This window comes from Ambystoma mexicanum, chromosome 2p, assembly GCF_040938575.1.
Source record: "Ambystoma mexicanum isolate Mex_15411 chromosome 2p, UKY_AmexF1_1, whole genome shotgun sequence".
Taxonomy (NCBI): domain Eukaryota; kingdom Metazoa; phylum Chordata; class Amphibia; order Caudata; family Ambystomatidae; genus Ambystoma; species Ambystoma mexicanum.
Window position 1 is genome coordinate 91,904,383 of NC_090923.1, and position 18,490 is coordinate 91,922,872.

Here is an 18,490-nt window from a genome sequence, read left to right on the forward strand (position 1 = left end):
GTACATAATGGTTGTGCAGCACATTTTAGATGGAATAGAGCAGCAGAAGTGAGCTGCCATGCGTATATGTTTGGTTTCGCAGGTGAGGCCACTGTTAGAACATGGTAAAGTTTTTCATGTGTGGTTGGAGATGGTGCAGTGAAAAGTCATGCAGTGTGGGCACTGGGTGCAGTGTTTGCATACTGTCAGTATGGAAGAGGGTATGGTTGAAGTGCAGCTTATATGTGCTTGGATAGTGTGCTGTGTGAAGATTGCTTGGAGTAGGGGCAAAGTTGTGGGCATTTTGTGAAAGGTTGGCAGTGACACAATACTTTAAGTGGAAGTGGGTAAGACCATAGTATTTGAATGAAAGGGAGTAAGGGTGTCGGAGATAGTGTAATGTTTGTAGATTATGTAGAATGTTGCATTTTACGCTGTATAGATAGTTTGTGGTGCGGAGGTTGGGTAGGAGTGCCAATGCCAGCGGTGTGTATGTGCATAGTGGCAGTTGGTGACATGCTGACATGCATTATTGCATTATGGTGCAGGGAATGTGTGCACCCACTGCAGCAATTCAGGATTGACAGTGCATTAGGCACAGGGTGATGATCTTTGGAGAATGGGTGTGGAGCACATTGAAGATGTGCTACAGCAGCACAAGTGAGTTGAAAAGCGTATCTTGCAATCCATAGTTGTGGTGATAGTTGCAACATGCTACAGTATTTGGTGTACGGCAGAAGATGGTGCAGTGAGAAGTTGTGCAGTGTGGCCACAGGGTGCAGTGTTTATATAATGTTAGTAGGGACGAGGGTATGGTTGAAGTGAAGCTTATATGTGCTTGGTTACTCTGCTGTGTGCAACTTTATTGAAGTAGGCCCAATGTTGTGAAGATGTTGTGCTTAGGTTGCCAGTGACACAATACTTTGTGAATGGCAATGGGTAGTGGTGCTGCAGGCGATGGTAGGTTTGTGGATTCTGCTAATTGTGATACGTTTTCATGAATGGGTGTTTTATGGTGTGGGGAAGTTGGGTAGACGTGCCGCTACGCATGTTATGTTTGTGCATAATGTTAGCTGCCCACATGGTCGCATGCATGGATCCATAGTGTTGTGGTGGGTGTGGGCAAGGGTAGCACTGTTGTGTGCATGGCCAAAGGTGTGCTGGGTGCGCCTCAGGATCTTCGTGGATGTTGTAATCGTGCATTCTTTAGAAAAAGGTTTTGGTGGAGGGGCTTTGCAATGAAATGAAACATGCACGGAGAGTGTTTAACGGTAAATATGGAGTGGTGTACAGAAATGATAGTGTGCAATGCAGAGGTTTTGTCTGTAATTGCTGCATGCATGTTTGAAAATTTGACAGCACCCAATGAGGGAGTGCTGCAAAAATGCCAGTGCAAAGTGAAGAAGTATTGTGTCTGTATTACTGGGCCGTGGCCCTCACTGTAGATGGGAAAGCGGACGTGCCAAATCCTGCCATTATGAGCATGGTGGCCATGAAATGGAATTGTGGCAAATAGGCAATTAGTTGTTTAGGGTGTGGTTAACCGGAAGGGGCAGTACTATTTCTTCCCAATACTGTGTTGTGAGGTTGGTCGAGATGGAGAGACGCACAGTGCTTATCGTCAGTGATACATTTGTGCGCCATCTTCACAGGTGTTGTGTGCAAAGAGGCGTTGCTGGTAATTTTGTGTTGGAAGGAGGGGACTCTTTCTGGGGCTGTCAAGGTGACTGCAGTTTCGGCGGGACGGTTCGCCTTTGCAGATATGTGGCCTCCGTTACGCAGGTAGTCTATGTTGTGGTGTACTAAGGAAGTCTACATTTGGGTTACATGTCATGTGGATGTTAAATCCGTCACCTGAAGAGGTTGCAGAATGCAGTGAGGCAGATTTTTCCTACTGACAAGGTTGTTTTCTCATGGATAACACCAAGAGGAGTAGGGCCCATGTCGGTGTAATTTGTCCCAGCCAGAGGTCGGAAGGTGTGTTATAAACAGAAGCATGTGTTAATTCATGCAGAATGCTGGCATGCTCACCACCCACTATGAGATCATGAGGTCGCAAAATATGCAGTGGTTCAATAGAAATGGTATTTATTTGAGTGCCATTAGCAATGCTGTTTTCTTTTACACTGTGCAATCAGCATTGACCAGAATGTGGTTAAAATGTGAGGAGAGGCAAACAGAAACGCATAAAAGAGTAAAAACAAAAAAAAAGTTGCTCGCACGCACGTAAAAAAAAAGAAAAAACCTTTATACATCTACAATGGAAGACCCACTCTCCTACCCAGCTTGATGTTGCTGCCCAGGTGCTTTTCTCATGTATACCACCAAGATTACTATGCACCTATTCCAATGATTGCTTTTGCCAGCTAGAGGTCGCAACGGGTCTCACCAACAGAAGCATGTATACTTTTTTGTCGGTTCGTGGGATGTTCTTCTGCAATAATGACCCCATCAGTTGTGGAAAAGCAGAGTTGTTCCAAGCAAATGGCATTTTGTTGTCGTACACTGGTAATGCAGTTTTCTTTGCTTATCTACAGGATGCGCTGAAGAGTTTACCGGACTAATACGAGCACAAAAAAAACACAAAATCAAATAAAAACCGAAAAAAGTGTTTCTCTAGAAGCATCTACAAAAAAAGCTATTTTCAGAGCTGCACCTTACAACGAACTCCCCCTACTCTGGTTACAATGTATTCCCCCACACCCACACGCAGCACGAAAGCCACATCCGGGGGCTTTCAGGATGGGGTAATGGAAATGGGACTGTGGAGGCAAAGGGATTGCGCGATAATGTTTCTGGGCATGGTGTGTAGGCAGAGGACTGTTGTACAGAACTGATATTGTTACATGGGAGCTCTTCAATGTTATTGGTGGATGCATGTGGAACTTTTTAATAGTACGCAATGACAGCTTGCTGGAAAGAAGACAGTAGATAGGGAAGAAGGAATGTTTCTGCTTTATTGGGGCACAGCCTTCGCCGTCCTTGGGAAAACGCACATGCACATACTCCCAGTTTCAGCTTGCTACCCGTGACATTGGGACAGTGGGCACTATCACACCTGCGGGTGTGGGTCATAGGAAGGGCCGCTCTTAATTTTCTACATTACTGTGCACACTGAGCCGGACTAACATGGTTGCAATTACTTGCAAACGCAATGTAGCACAGCCTATTTGGTCCAACATGACTTACACATCAAACCTATGTGGCTTGATACTGTGTTCTGAAAAGGAGCAGCTCTGGGTGTGACCTTTTGTAGGGCTGCTGTGGAGAACTTGCACCTGGCAAACAGGCCCATATTGTTCAAAAACCTACATACGTATTCAACAGCCCATTGTGGTGTGTTTGTAAGCGTGTACTTACCGAAAAACACTCCCTGCGTTCCTCAACACTGTACTTTGCTGCTGTCCGTGGGTCCGATCGTGTCACTGGGTGCGGTCGCATTGTGACGTCGCCACTGCTCTCCTTTCGAACTGCTGTCCGCAGGACGCGTTTTGGGCGGTATACATTGTGCGCATGTGCATACCGTTTGCACTTCAATAATAGGGTGCCATACATATGCCGTGCATTTTAGGAGACACTGGCTGTTTATAAGGTATAGCAGGTGGGATGTTTATCTGTATAGGTACCTGCAGGCCGTGGGTGAGCACTGCGACCTAATTAATGTTCGTTCGCAGATGCTGCACAGTGGCAGTGTTACCAGGAGACAGAGGAACATATACCCATGCGTGTACTTGCACAACGACCAAATGTCCCCTCCCACACTTCATCGTAGGTGGAGGACAAAATGAGGACATGCGGAGCGTGCTGGCGTTGTACGAATGCCTCCATTGTTATTGTGGATAGGCCGGGAAACTGCGGTGTCCGTAGGTCACCTACCTTTTTAATGAGATTTGTGATGGCATCTTTGATGTCATGGGTGTTAGACCTTGCAGTGCACACTGGTGGCGCGAGTTATGGTTGCTTAGCTTACCATAACTGGCGATTTTCAGGGTTTTTTCAGTTTTATCTGTAACCATAACGTCCCTATAACAATGTTTTACCATTGAATTTCATAGGTTTTTGCTAGTGCAACTTAACCATAACGTCCCTTTAACAATGTTTTTTGTTAGTGAATATATATATATATATATATATATATATATATATATATATATATATATATATATATATAGAAATAATTTTTTTAAAAATATTTTTTTTTCAAGAATTGCACAACATAGAAACATTATGTACATAATATAACATCATAAGGTAATGATAACAAAGCTAACAAAACTATATACATCAGAAAACCCCTCTCCTCCCCAGGAGTCACAAATCAATCAATGAACAGGTCTAATATAATAACAGAAATGTACCCCAAATCTTGTTAAATAATGCAGTTTTCTTCTCCCTTCAATACAACACTCTCTCCATATCCGCTAGAAAATGTATATCTGAAATCCATTCCTCAATAGTAATAGGGTTAGATTTTTTCCAATGTCTCAAAATTAATTTCTTCCACACCATTGCCCCTCGAAAGATCCATTTCTTCTGCGAAGTAGTCAGGTTGTCCAATAAATCTCGACAGCCCAACACGATTGTCTTAAAATCCATATGAACCCTCTCCTCCAAAATCTTTTCACAGATCTGGTCAAACTCAAACCACAAACCTCTCACCCTTGAGCATCCCCACAACATATGCTCCAAGGTGCCTACCTCATGTAAACATGCCCAACATTCAGAGCTGACACTCATCCCCCTTTTCATCATTCTCTCAGGTGTCCAGTAAGTTATATTCAAAATCTTTATTTGACGTGACCTATCAGCCAGACTCAAAGAACACAATTTCACATTCTCACAAATACCTGTCCAATCATCCTCCATAAGATCCTCACCAATTCTCCGATTCCATTCCAATCTCAAAGCATCATTAGCCTGATAGTTCGACACCACCAGTCTATAAACATAGCTCACCAGGCCACATCCACTCACTCCAGGCACCCAACCAAGCCAGTCTATATTGATTCTCTTTCCCAAATCCACATCCCCCACCACCCTCCTGATCTTCCGATAGTCCGTCAAACAAAAAGTAGGAATATCAAACTTCAACCGTATTTCCCTAGCCGTCATCCAATATATATATATATATATATATAAAAGGTTTGAGAGTTTAAAGCAAAGTGTAATTGAAATGGTTTGAGAATTTTGAAAGGCTGCTAGAGAAGTGAAGCATAGTGCTCGCCTTCGGTCTTGACATCGTATTTTTGTTTGGAGAAAACACAATGAAAGGGACATGGGCTTAAAGTAATATTTGCATATTGCACGGAGTAGTAGCTCCACTGGAATTAAAAGACTTAACACAATTAGCATTACCTTGCTGCACCTGTATCTTTCTATACCCCATCTCGTGCTCTCCGTTCTTCTTCCCTCTTTAGACTCAACGTTCCCCGTCCTCCATGTGCCCAGCCTGGTTTCCGATTTTTACACTGGAATGCTCTCCCACCCTCTCTCCGCTCCATTACTGTCTACCCTCTTTTTTTGTCTCTCCTTGAAAACCCACCTTCTTCAATATCCCTGATTGTCTGCTACCAGGATTGATGTTAATTGCCTATCATTCTTTTGTACTGCACTTTGTTTTTAAAATGTACAGCGCTTTGGTTTAAGGCGCTAAATAATATACAAATACAAAACTTGGTCTGGTGCAGTTTTTTGGTGCTATTACCACCATAACAGCACCGGCGATAATAGCATCAAAAATGGGCGGAAAGCTCTGTGCTGGAGGTAAATCTCTAGCTCTCCGCCCAAACCTCGGGATTGGGCGGAGTGGTAATGCGCCAGTAATAGCGTTACCGCTGCAATTTTGCCGCTCTGCCCAATCCCTGATGAGGCCCAAAGTGAGTCCTTACTTAAATATATCTATAATTAGTATTTTTCTTATTATTAAATACTACAAGAAGTACCGTTCTACGAACGGGTTCTGTAGACAGACATGATAACACTCATCAATTGTTGAAAATGAATGGTCATGTAGGTTGCTGTTCCGCCTCACTCTGGCGTGGTGCAGTTCATTGCGGTACAATATCTTGGGAACCATGAATCCTAGCGACATGACACAAGGTTTCTGTTCCTCATGTCAGGACCGGTTGAGAAGCTAAATATTTTGTTTCCCTTCCCGGTGAACATGGTTTACGGCTTCATCAGCAAGCACCAACTTGCAAAAATCATCTGTCTGGAAAAGTAATTTCACCTGATGCAGCAACATTTTTTGTTTCCCTTCCCAGTGATCATGGTTTGCAGCATTTTACAGCTTGATTAGAAACATTTTTTGTTTCCCTTCCTGGTGAACATGGTTTATGAGTTTGTAGGCAGGCACCATCTTGCAAAAATACTTTGGAAAAGTAATTTCACCTGATGCGGCAAAAAATGTTGAAACTTCTGGATTGCTACCTGCCTTCACCTTCGCCTCTCAGGTCCATTCACATCTGATAAATATTTTGTTTCCCTTCCCGGTCCACATGGTTTACGGCTTCATCGGCAAGCACCAACTTGCAAAAATCTTCTGGAAAAGTAATTTCACCTGATGCAGCAAGAATTTTTCTTTCCCTTTCCAGTGAACATGGTTTGCAGCATTTAACAGCTTGATTTGGAAAAAACTTTGTTTCCTGACCTGGTGAACATGGTTTACAGCTGTGTTGGCAGGCCACAAACCCACACCTTTTTTTAATGGCTGAAGGGTCTTAACAGGTAACTATGCCAAATGTGGTGCAGATTGGTGAAACAGTGTGGAATTGTATAAGGAACAATGTTTTTCCAAGCTGCAAACCCACCAACAAATTTTGACTTGTGCTGAAATCCAGGGACCGGGGTGGATGTCCAAATGTCATGTAGCTAGTATTGTCTGAAGTGTCCTAACAGGTAACTATGCAACATTTGGTGCATATTGGTGAAACCGTGTGAAACTGTATAAGGAACAAAACTTTGCCAACCCACACATTTTGACTTGTGCCGAAATCTAGGGAATGGGTTGGGCGGGGGGGGGGGAAATGTCATGTAGCCGGTATTGTCCGGAAGGTACTAACAGGTAATTATGCAAAATTCGGTGCAAATTGGTGAAACAGGGTGCAATTGTATAAGGAACAAACCTTCGCCAAGCCACAAACCCGCAAAACCCACCTCAAACCCACAGCCAAACTTTGACCTTTATATATATAGATTGAAATATCTGGAATGCGTATGCGTTGCTGTATTTAAAATTGTTACATATTACCCCTGGAAGTGCTGTTCTTGATATTGTTTTTATTATGAATTGTGTAATTCTATGTGTTTGTCTGCTTTTGTGGGAGCTATTGCAGTCCTGAAGTAAATATATGACAGACAGACTAAGGCAATCTTCTGGGGGCAATGTCAAAGGGTGCGGGGCAATGGTCTAGGGGAAATGAAAGAGACGCAGAGCATTTCCCTGGTGGGGCAGTGTCAAAGGGCCATGGGCAATCTTCTGGGAGATGAAAAAGCGGCATAGTACAAGTCCCTGGCCTAGAGATAGTGATAATTGACATGGGGCAGTTTTTTAAAGCAAAGTGTAATTGAAATGGACATGTGGCAGTTTTGCTTGGGGCAGTGTGTGTTGGTTTGGTTCTTCTGGGACATTGTGTAATGGCCATGTGACAATAGAGAGAATTAGCACATGGCAGTTTCAGGTGGCATGGGAAAATAGAAAAAAACAGAAAATGGCATGGGGAAATGTTTTGCATACGTGTACCCATATAGAATATAAACATGTCTGAATGATGAGGATAGTGGAAAGACATGTACACACATCTGGCAGTGAGTGAGCAAACCCCTAAGCACTGGAGGGATAAAGCCTCTTGCCACCTCATGCAGTGGAACATTTCCTTGCATGTTCTACTTCACTGAAGGTATCTACACTCATACCTCAGCACCCAGAAATAGCAACTCTGCTCGATCACCCGGGACACTAGGTCCTGAAGAAATTGACTGTGTGCATCAATTGCAAACACCTTTACATCAAGTATATTTATTCAAATTAATTTCAAGTCTCTAAAACCAAATGACAACCCTAACATAACATAGTGGAAAACATAAAACTGAATTCAAACAGCATGACAACAAAAAATAAGTATATAAACAGGACACCAAAGATATCACAAAACAACGTACAACATTCTCAGTGTGTCAATAAAATATTGATCCCAAATAATTTTGCAGTGCATGGAACCATCTAATGCTGTGCTTTGCTCATTGCTGTGTAACGTGTCTAATAACTCATGTATGTTGTCTTCATCAGGTCAGCTATGGTGCCATTGACCCACTCTTCAGCGACAGGGTTAAGTTCCCCTTCTTTTACCGGACAGTCCCAAACATGATCCACGAGCCCCGCGGCATCGCCAGGCTGCTTCGGCACTTTGGATGGACCTGGGTTGAGATCCTCACATCAGATAATGACATTGGCACAAGAGCTGCTGAGGAGCTGGAAAGAGAGATCACCAACAGTGGGGCCTGCGTGGCATTCAATGAAAGACTCCGCAGGGCACCTCACTACAATAAGGAAGAGATGGCGCGGACTGTAAATGCTGTTTATGCATCGACTGCCAATGTGGTGATAATTTACTGCACACGAGACGACTGGTGGGATTTTCTTAGTTTTTACTATAAATGAAAGATGGTCAAGGTGTGGCTGGCCTCAGCATCCACATCATATTTAAAACAACATGTGTATTTTCCAACTCCAAAGCTACTTAATGGCTAGCTGGCAGTCTCCATTCCCAGGGGAGAGATCCCAGGCCTGAAGGAGTATATGTACAGCGTGACGCCTTTCAATGTAGAACATAGTTACCTACTTCTGGAAGAATGGGCTTTGAGTTTCTACTGCGCTGCACCTTATGTGGATGGCACCTTCCCCTATGAGTCCATGCTCCCTCATTGTAGAGAGAATCAGACACTGGGACAGAAATGGCAGGCAGATAAAGCACTGGATGTTTCCAGTTTCTATTTCACGTACAGTGTTTACACCGCTGTCTACGCTGTGGCACATGCGTTGCATCACATGATCACATCCAGCAGGGTAAATGCACGTTCACCAGAGGGTCAGAATCTCAGGAAACACTTCGATCCAAGGCAGGTAATATAATCACTTTCTTACTCCTCGATATATACCAGCCTATAACCAAAATAAAGCATACAGTTGCAACTCACTTGCTTGCTCATCTACTACTCACTTGAACACTCACTCACTCAATGTCTTCCCTACTTGCACCAGCACTCACTCACTCACCTGTTCATTGCCATTGGTCGGATCTGATAGCTCAATAGGTTAATGTCATTGCTGTGAAGATCCGTCTGTGACCACGAGGAGGGACTGCATACATGAATGGGTATCAATAATTGGCACTATTAAGAGGCAAATGGGTATAATTAGTCCTTTCTAAAGTGAGGGGGATCTTATTTAATGACCAACACAATCACGGTTTCCAAGGAGAAACAGCGGTGGGGAGAGCCCTGGTCCGACCTACACAGAGGCACATTGGGTGAGTGGTGCACATGGTGGGATGTGATAGCGGGGAAAGGTAGCACCGATTCCAGCTGCAACACTGTGGCGATGCAGGCTCAGAATCCTGAACAACGGATGTGGAAGAGGTGGGTGGGTGTCGAACGTGTCATCAGTGAAGAACATTGAGGTTTGGTGAATATGGCATTGAAGAAAACAACACAAGAAGGCAGAATGGCAGCACCATTTGCTGGCATACCTTTAACAGAACTGATCATATCACTAATGGGGATTGTGCCTGTCCACACGTTAAATTTGGAAGAGTCATTTTATTGAATTGTGATATAATGCAAAACCTGGAAGTCTGTTCCCTTTTAAGGTGCTGACATAATGCTTTAATCCAGTGAATTCTATCATTTATAAGGTGATAATGTTTTGCCTCTTATTGAATACCTTATTCGTCCTTGATGCTGTCCTGGGAAGAGCCACACTCTCGCTTCAGGGAGCATATTACTGCTTGTGCATCATTAATGTCCATGCACCTGCGGCTTCCCTTGATCATGTGACCAGTCCTTCTTCAAAACGTTAATCTCGTCAGAAACCTTAAAGGTTAGCTGCCAATTTCTGCGTTCATTAAACAACCTGCTTAATGCCTTGAAAAATGCTGTGCCCGCCCGTCTCTGTCCTGCTTGTGCTTGACAGTGGCTGACATGTACTATTTACTGGTGCCACTGCCCATCTCCCAAAGAGAGCACCTGATTCACTGTGCCATCAGCCATGGCAGCTGTAGCTTCATAATAACATTTAGAACCATTGCCATTGTCTATGCGTATGCTTCCACAGTCACCCCGTTTTGCTCTGCTCGTGTAACCATCTTTGTTACACACAAGGCTTATTCATGCATTTCATGCCCTTTTGACAATAATATCTTTATTTTTGAGAACCGGGTAAACGTGGACTGCCCTTTATTAACCCCTTAATGCAATGACTAGACATAGTTTATTCTCATCATGGCATCAATTTCCTTTTTAACATTGTTATAACTCTCACCATGAAATAGAAAACTTGACTTGTAGATGTTTCACGTTGCTGGGCAGTGGTATATATGTGAATGGACCCTTTTATCAATACACTCTCTGCAGCACCACCAAAGCACAATCACTATGAGCGCTATTAACATGAGAACCCCTAGGGAGTGACTGGCAATCACCCCTTTGTCAGGGGGTGTACATGGCCAGTAATGGCCCACCATCCCCAGCCTAGGCCGGCTTGAGTAAAGCTCGGGGCTCGGCGAGGTCTGTGAGCCGTTACAGGCCAAGTCTGCCCCCAAAAAGGGGGTAATAGAGATTCACACCAGGTGTTCATCTGGGGTGCAAATATATATATATTTGTTTAGGAGATTGGCTGCGTGTATTGCGCTACGCCAATCTCCAGAGAAACAAAACCCAAAAGATGGCCACCGCCATAGGAAAAGGGATTAAGTCCCTTTTGCATTTCTGCAGCCGCGGCAGGAGGAGCCTTGGGGCCAGAGCACAAAGCTCCAGTCCAGCAATGTAAGTGGGGAAGGAGGAGGTGGGAAAAGAGTTTGTTTTGTTTTGGGGGTAAAGGGGAAATGGGAGAGGAGGGAAGGCAACAGCGAGACGCTCCATGTTGCCGCCAAACAAAAAAAAAGATGGCACCACACGGGGAGGGTCATCGGGCGGCTGGAAAATGCAGGCGGTATACAGTGTATTCTTCCCCACTCTTCCAGCCAACTGAATGGCTGAGCGCCCTGCATCTGATATAAGACAACACTTATATCAGATGCAGTGCACAGTACTTTTGCTGCATTTGTCCCATAGAGCCCAACTCGTAATGAGGCTCAAGGTTTTATAACTCCACGGATACATCCTGTTATGATCTTGTATTTTTAATGTTCCCTAATCTGTATTTTAGTATTCACACTCATCACAGATTTGTTTCCAATGGCAGTCATGCTTGTACTTTGCATTGTCACACACACATACATGCACATCTTCACATGTCACTCAGTTTCACCTGCACGCATTTGTTCAACATTCATGCTTGAACACGTGATCCATCCATGGTTGCACACTCATCATTAATGTTTATGGATGCATGTGCATGTTGATGTTGTCCACTGCTCTCGTGATGAACGTGAGATGTACAGCTCATGATGCTGGAGAAGGCGGGAGGTGGCGTATGAGGAATGGTTGGAGGTATAGTGAAGGTGCCAAGACTGTGCACTCATGTCTTCCTTATGAATAAATACGTATCTCAGTGTAAGCGCCCATTATTGTAATACCCATTTTGTCTTTCGATGGTCCCTGCTGACTGCGGGTGATCTCGGCAATGGCGTCGCTGTTGTATTCTGGAGGGCTGTGCCAACACCTTTTGAAGTCAGATCAGATAATGGGTGCCCTGAGCACTAAGAGATGCTTTCAGGTATTCCAAACCGGGGCCAAAACTCCTTTATGGGAAGCTTAACTACTATGTTAGTATCAGCCTTGCAGCAGGGATAGGTCAAATTGCAGCTTACTGCACATTTGCAGTTGAATGTGGCTTACTTGTATGTTTATGATTGTAAAGAAAGTCATCGCTTATAGCGCCTTTCCGCCACGTTTGGTGACCTTGTTGTGCGTGGCTCATTAAGAAATAGGGTGCAATTTAGCAACAAATTTGATCTCACCAAAGTGCCTGCCTCTGTCCTGCTCTTGGTTACCAATGTCAGTACTGTGTCACTGACCAGTGGGTTGCCCCATCTCCCAAAGCCTGAACCTGAATCATTGCGCCATCAACTAAAGCATTGGTTATTATTATTATTATTGTATTTATTGACCGCAGACCTAGCTTTTAGAAGCAGCAGGGCGCTTTACAGAGGTATACAGCAGTGCAGATACATAACAGAGCTATTTACAGAGGTATACAGCAGTGCAGATACATAACAGAGCTATTTACAGAGGTATACAGCAGTGCAGATACATAACAGAGCTATTTACAGAGGTATACAGCAGTGCAGATACATAACAGAGCTATTTACAGAGGTATACAGCAGTGCAGATACATAACAGAGCTATTTACAGAGGTATACAGCAGTGCAGATACATAACAGAGCTATTTACAGAGGTATACAGCAGTGCAGATACATAACAGAGCTATTTACAGAGGTATACAGCAGTGCAGATGCATGACAGAGCTATTTACAGAGGTATACAGCAGTTCAGATGCATGACAGTGCCCTTTCCAGTGGTAACAACAGAACAGATAAACAGCAGGGAGTAAGGTGCAGAGGGGCACCAAGGAGGTGTAAAGCTGTACAGGGTAGCAGGGAGTAGAGGGGCAGATGAGTCATGTGGCGCAGGGGTCAACGTAATGGCCTACATGTTGAGGAGGAAAGACTTCTTGAAGCGGTTGCTCTTGAGTTCTTTTCTGAATTGTAGGAGTGTGGGGGCCAGTCTGATGCTGACAGGGAGGCGGTTCCATAGTTTTGGGGCATAGGCAGAGAGGGCTTGTTTTCTGGTCCTTTCCTTTTTGTTGCAGCCGATTTCAAGCCTGCGCGTGTCCTTACTTCTGGTGATGCTGAATTCTTCTGGGAGGTAGCTGGGTGACTTGAGGAGGACTACCTTATAGATGATGCAGCAAAACTTGAAGGTGATTTGTGCGTGGAGTGGGAGCTATGAAGGTCATTGAAGGCTGGGGTTATGTGGTCATATCTGCGTAGACCCTTGATGAGGCGTGCAGCTGCATGTAAGACACTTCTCAGGGGCATAATGGAGGAAAATGGGGGGCATTTGAGGAGAGCATTTCCCCCATCCAGGTGGGATTGTATCAAGGCTTGAACGGTGGATCTAAAGCTGTACGGAGGGAGGGAGGCCTTGGCATTCTGCAGGAGGGAGAGCTGCTACCAAGCTATATCAGTTTTATTAAGTATGTGTGTCTTGAAGGAGAGGTGTTTGTCGATGTGGAATCCGAGGGACTTGGCCAGGAGGTGAGCTTAGGTGTGAAGTCCTTCCTACTCATAATTGATAGCCAAGTGTGTATGTCTTTGTGTTCGGTGTTGTTGGTAAGATGTAGGAATTCGACCCTGGAGCGGTTCAGCTTCAGGTTTGCACTGGACATCCAAGACTGGATCAGCGAGAGGCAGGTTTTGTGCCTGTGGATATCCTTGATGGAGTAAATCTTGAGTTATAGCTGTGTGTCATCGGTGTATTGGTGGATGTGGATGTTGTTTGTGGGGTATCACTACATATTATCCCCACCAAAAATATTGCTGTATATATGCTCGTCTGGAATGGCCATAGGCGATATTTTTGGGGTGCCTAATTTTGGGGGGTTTTGGGAGCAGGGGTTGCGGGGGTGTCCCTTGGTCCTTTAAAAATAATGCAGGAGTTGCAGCGGTGTCCCCCGCAGGTTTCATGCCTTGATATCACCGCAAAAATATGGCGATATTTTTGTATTGCAATATTTTTGCAGGGATATTAACACATGGAACCGTTTGTGGCTAGGAGGGTTCCCATCAGCTCCATGTATAGATTGAAGATCACTGGGGAGAGGATGGAACCCTGCGGTACTCCACAGTCGATGGGTAGCATTGGTGATCTAGAGGAGTCCATCTGAGCAGACGGCTGGTGGTTCGCGAGGTAGCACTTGAACCAGCATAGAACATGGTCGCTGATCCCCATACACCAATGTAGGGTTCCAGTGAGTGCCTGGTGTTCTAGTGTGTTGAAAGCGACTGAGAGGTCAAGCAGAACTAGGAGGCAAGGGTGGCAATCATCAAGGATGTTGAGGGCATCGTCGACCACTACCGCTTTCTCAATGATCTTATCTAGGAAGGGGCAATGGTGATGGGGCGATAGTTACGTAGGTTGTCAGCATCCAGAGTGGGTTTCTTAAATGTTGTCCAGGGTGTGGCGATTTCATGAGGAGGGACAAGAGGTGGGTCTGTGGATGCAGAGCTGGTGTATATGTGCTGGCGAATCTTGTTAAATTTGTCGATGAAGATATTTTTGATGGCAGTGGATTTTCCGATGGAGTGTGGTCTGGCAGGGTTGGGAAGCAGGTTGGCACAGTGCTTGACCTCTTTGATGAGTGTTCTGCTTTTGTTGTCGGCTTCCTCTATGGTGTTCTGATAGTAGGAGGCCGTGGCTGCGTTGATTAGTTGTTGGCAGGTTGCTCGCAGTTTCTTGAGGAGTACCAGGTTGGATGTGCTCTTGGAGCAGCACCAGGTTTTCTCTTGTTTCCGGGTGAGTCTTTTGCTGAGGCTGAGTTTTTGCATGTACCATATCAACATTTAGAACTACAGGTGATTTATATGCTCAATTAACTTTGTTCAAAATTAATCTTAGAATGTTTTCGTTCCCAAAATCCCCTCTTGTCTGGTATATGTGTAAATATTGTTTTTTAAGTTGAACTGGTGGGAATGGCTGAATGTCAGCAGGAGCAAGACTGTACTATACAGACACTGTGTTTAAGGTCTTCTTAACTGAATAACTGGATTTTAACAGGAAACCAAACATTTTACCAATGAAAGGCTTCTCCATAGTTTCACAGTTGAGTGTCAGATCCTCTACATTACTATTGCTGGAGATGGGAAGAACAACGAAGCATAGATTAGCTTAAACAGAGAGGGATCCATTACTAGGCAGCCAGTGCCATCTTGGAGATTGCAATGTGTGCCTTCTCGGTAGTGTCACTAGCAACAGAGTCTAAAAAGAAGAGAAATTAAGATGACTATAATCAGTATTATCTATGTATATCAGTCAGGCAAACCTACTTTACTTTAATAAATGTGTAAGTGGCGCAGCCAAAAGGCCCGAAGGCATACGGGCGCCAAGACCAAAAGTCTCAAAACATAGATGTTAAAACAAACAGAACCTACTCTGCACTTACCACAAATATGCACCCAGATATGGAGGCCCCTATTCAAATGAATGAGTTTTCCGCTTTTTCTTGAATATTTCAAGGGACTCACAACTTCTCACATCCAAGGACACTGCATTCCAACTAATGGGTGCCGCTGCCCAGAATGCACAACTGTTGACAAAGACTGAGCTGGTTCTGGGGATTAACAATAGCTTGAGGTTATTCGACCTCAAGTTCCTGGTGATTACTTTTCTTTCCTCAGCTTATCAGTGACGTAAGAAGGGAATTGTCCTGCTAAGCATTTGAACGTATTTGTGAGGAGTCGAAATTTGATTCTTTCCTGAATGGGAAGCCAGGGAAAACTTCTCCTGGCCTCAGAGATGTGGTTGAACTTCTTAAGTCCCAGAATGGCCCTAAATGTGCCATTCTGTATCGCCTGAGGTCTTGAAAGCTCTTTCTTCCTGATGCCCACCAGGAGGCGTCCACAATAATCGATTTTAGCACTGTTAATAGCTCGTGCTACTGTTTCACAACTCTTTTGGGAAAGGTAAGGGCGAATGTGGTGCAGTAGCCTATTATAATAGGCTGAAGATGAAACTAGGCTATGAACCTGAGCATTCATAGAAAGGGATTGATCAAACGTAACCCCCAGAGTCTTTATTTTATCTTTGGCCTTAATTAGACAATCTCCAATAAGAAATTGCTGATAGTCCTGGCTGAGATTTTTAAGCCTATGGCCAGAACCTAACACCATAGGATCTGTTTTTTCACGATTCACGGCCAATCCAATCCAACACATCCAGGCATGAATCATGTTGTAGATCTTGTTTATCACTTTCCCATCCTCAGCATAATCCCCTTTGAGGGGCCCTAATTGTTCTATTTCCCAAAAAAGATTCTATCAAAGCCAATGCTTGTTCGCTGAAGTTAGTGACCTCCCGAAGTCTCTATAGGAATCAGGTATGATCTACCAAGTCAAACGCTGCCGATAGAGCCAGTGCAATAAGCAGCATGTTCTGTCCTTTATCGATCCTACTACGCATAGTAGATTTTAAATCCACAAGGGCAGATTCCTTACTATGGCCAGGCTTAAAGCCAGATTGATACTTTTTGAGGATGGTATTATTCTCAAGATGGGCTAGCACTTGTTCATACGCATTGTATCTAGGATTTTGAGGAGAAAGGGGGTGTTTGCAGTGGGTCTGTAATTAGAAGGAATAGACGGGTTAAGACCTTGTTTTTTCAAAAGTGGAGTGACCCATACTTGTTTCAGTTATGTCGGGACACACCCCTCTTTGAGGGAGGCTTTAATGATTCTGATAAATTAAGTTATAAGGGATTATGAGCATGCTTTAAATGCCATTGCATGGAAGATATCCCCTTTATATGTTGAATGGTTTTAGTTTGGTCAGGAACCCCCAGAGCTCAGCTTCTGAGATCAGTCTAAAACTAAAAGACGGTTCTGAGCCGTGTTCAGTGTCGGTCTTCTGGTTGTACCCAACATCAAAACATTATGTAACAATCTGTTCAGGGAGTTTTTCTTTTTCAATAGTACATTTTATTTTTTCTAGCGTCTCAGTCGGTGTCCAGTCATTATTTCAAATACAAAAGGGTTGAATACAATACGTTCGAAACAAAAGGATCGGAAAAAAAATGCCATTTTTTCTGTGTATTTTTTTTTGGGTTTGGTATAGGAAAAGAATGGTGGTTTTTCCCCAAAAAAACAGGGGTTTGCGGGTGGAACCCCCCAAAAAAAAAAAAAAAAACCTGCATTCGATTTTTTTTTTCTGATACTTTTGTTTAAAAAATATTGCATTTCGAAACTATGTATTTGAAACTTTCTCTATAAACCGTCTCAGTCATAGCTTTTTGAATAGAGGTGCACCAATCCACATCTCTACGGATACTATCCAACAAAATAATGTTGGGCTTCTCCAATTCCTTGAGGATTATAAAAATCTCTTTGGATCTGTATTGTGCTTTATCGATTCTGGCATTGTAGACACTCTTTTTAGCAGTCTTAATGCTGTATGATAGTTTTTGGAGGATATAGAGTATCTTTGTTTGTCCAAAGAGTCCCGAGAAGACTTCCATTGATAGAAGTCTTTCCTTTTATGGATCCTTAGACTTTTTAGTTCCTCTGTAATTCATCCCTTAGTAGGCCTAGTAAAAACCTTCCTGTTATTAAACGGCGCCAGAAGGTTAGTTGCCTGCTCTAACGCACCCAGGAGAGTATTTGTCGTCTCCTCTGTGGAGTCCAATTCTGAGATTTGAACATTGGTTGGGACCAGGGCCATCTTTAGCACTTTTGGGGCCCTGGGCACGGACATCTTTGGGGGCCCGCTTAACCAAACCAAAGAAATGAAGGGATCAAGAATACTGGACGTGCCCCCCACGCCCATCCGTCACGCTCACAAACTATAGGTTGATATGGTGTCTCGCAGCATAATAAGCATGTTTACTCGCTTAAGTCCCCTTGCCCTCTTCATTCTTATTCTAATCAGAATGATAAACAAGTAGCATTTGAAGATCGACATTAGCAGTCTACAAAGGGGTTACTATTCTAGTACATACAGGATACATTTTATCAATAAATCCAGGAAGGTATGCAGCCTGTAGTATTAATGCAGGACCGTATGTCAAAGGTACATGTAACCCATAATAGACAGAGAACTCACATTAGCTGCCTCACAGAATGCAAAAGTGCTCATGCATGGATAGAGACCACCAATTGAAAGGAAGGTGAACGCTACACATACCGTAGCATGGATAGTGGAGGCAGATTAGAAGCTACCAGGAAGGTGTCTTTATCCAGACAGACTGAGATTAGAAGTTGGATATGGTTTTCAAATAGTGTTGCCATTAGATATCAAAGACACAAATGCCTGTGATGTGCGATATACATATGCTCATTATTAACACAGTGAAACCATGAATAAGGCTTTTATGAAGATCATACCATGAGAAGGACATTTTGAAAGGTTTAGGAACTGGCAATATTGAGAGGTTCGGCAATACAAGATTAAATGAGATGCCCAGGATCACACATTGGTTAAGGGGTGAATGGGTGAAGCTGGGATTTGTGACAACTCTGCAATTTCTTCAATTGAACACTTTCTTTTCCAGTTCTTACCATGAACTAAAACAATCTCATTTTAT

General features: G+C 43.7%; 1 long non-coding RNA gene across 1 annotated transcript in view; it reads left to right on the forward strand.

Annotated features, from left to right (window-relative positions):
• Positions 1-8,282: 8,282 nt before the first annotated feature.
• LOC138565834 (uncharacterized) overlaps positions 8,283-18,490 on the forward strand; it is a 73,716-nt gene continuing 63,508 nt past the window's right edge. The window contains exon 1 of the long non-coding RNA XR_011301645.1: positions 8,283-8,607. This is a non-coding gene — a long non-coding RNA (uncharacterized lncRNA). The remainder of the gene's footprint in view (positions 8,608-18,490) is intronic.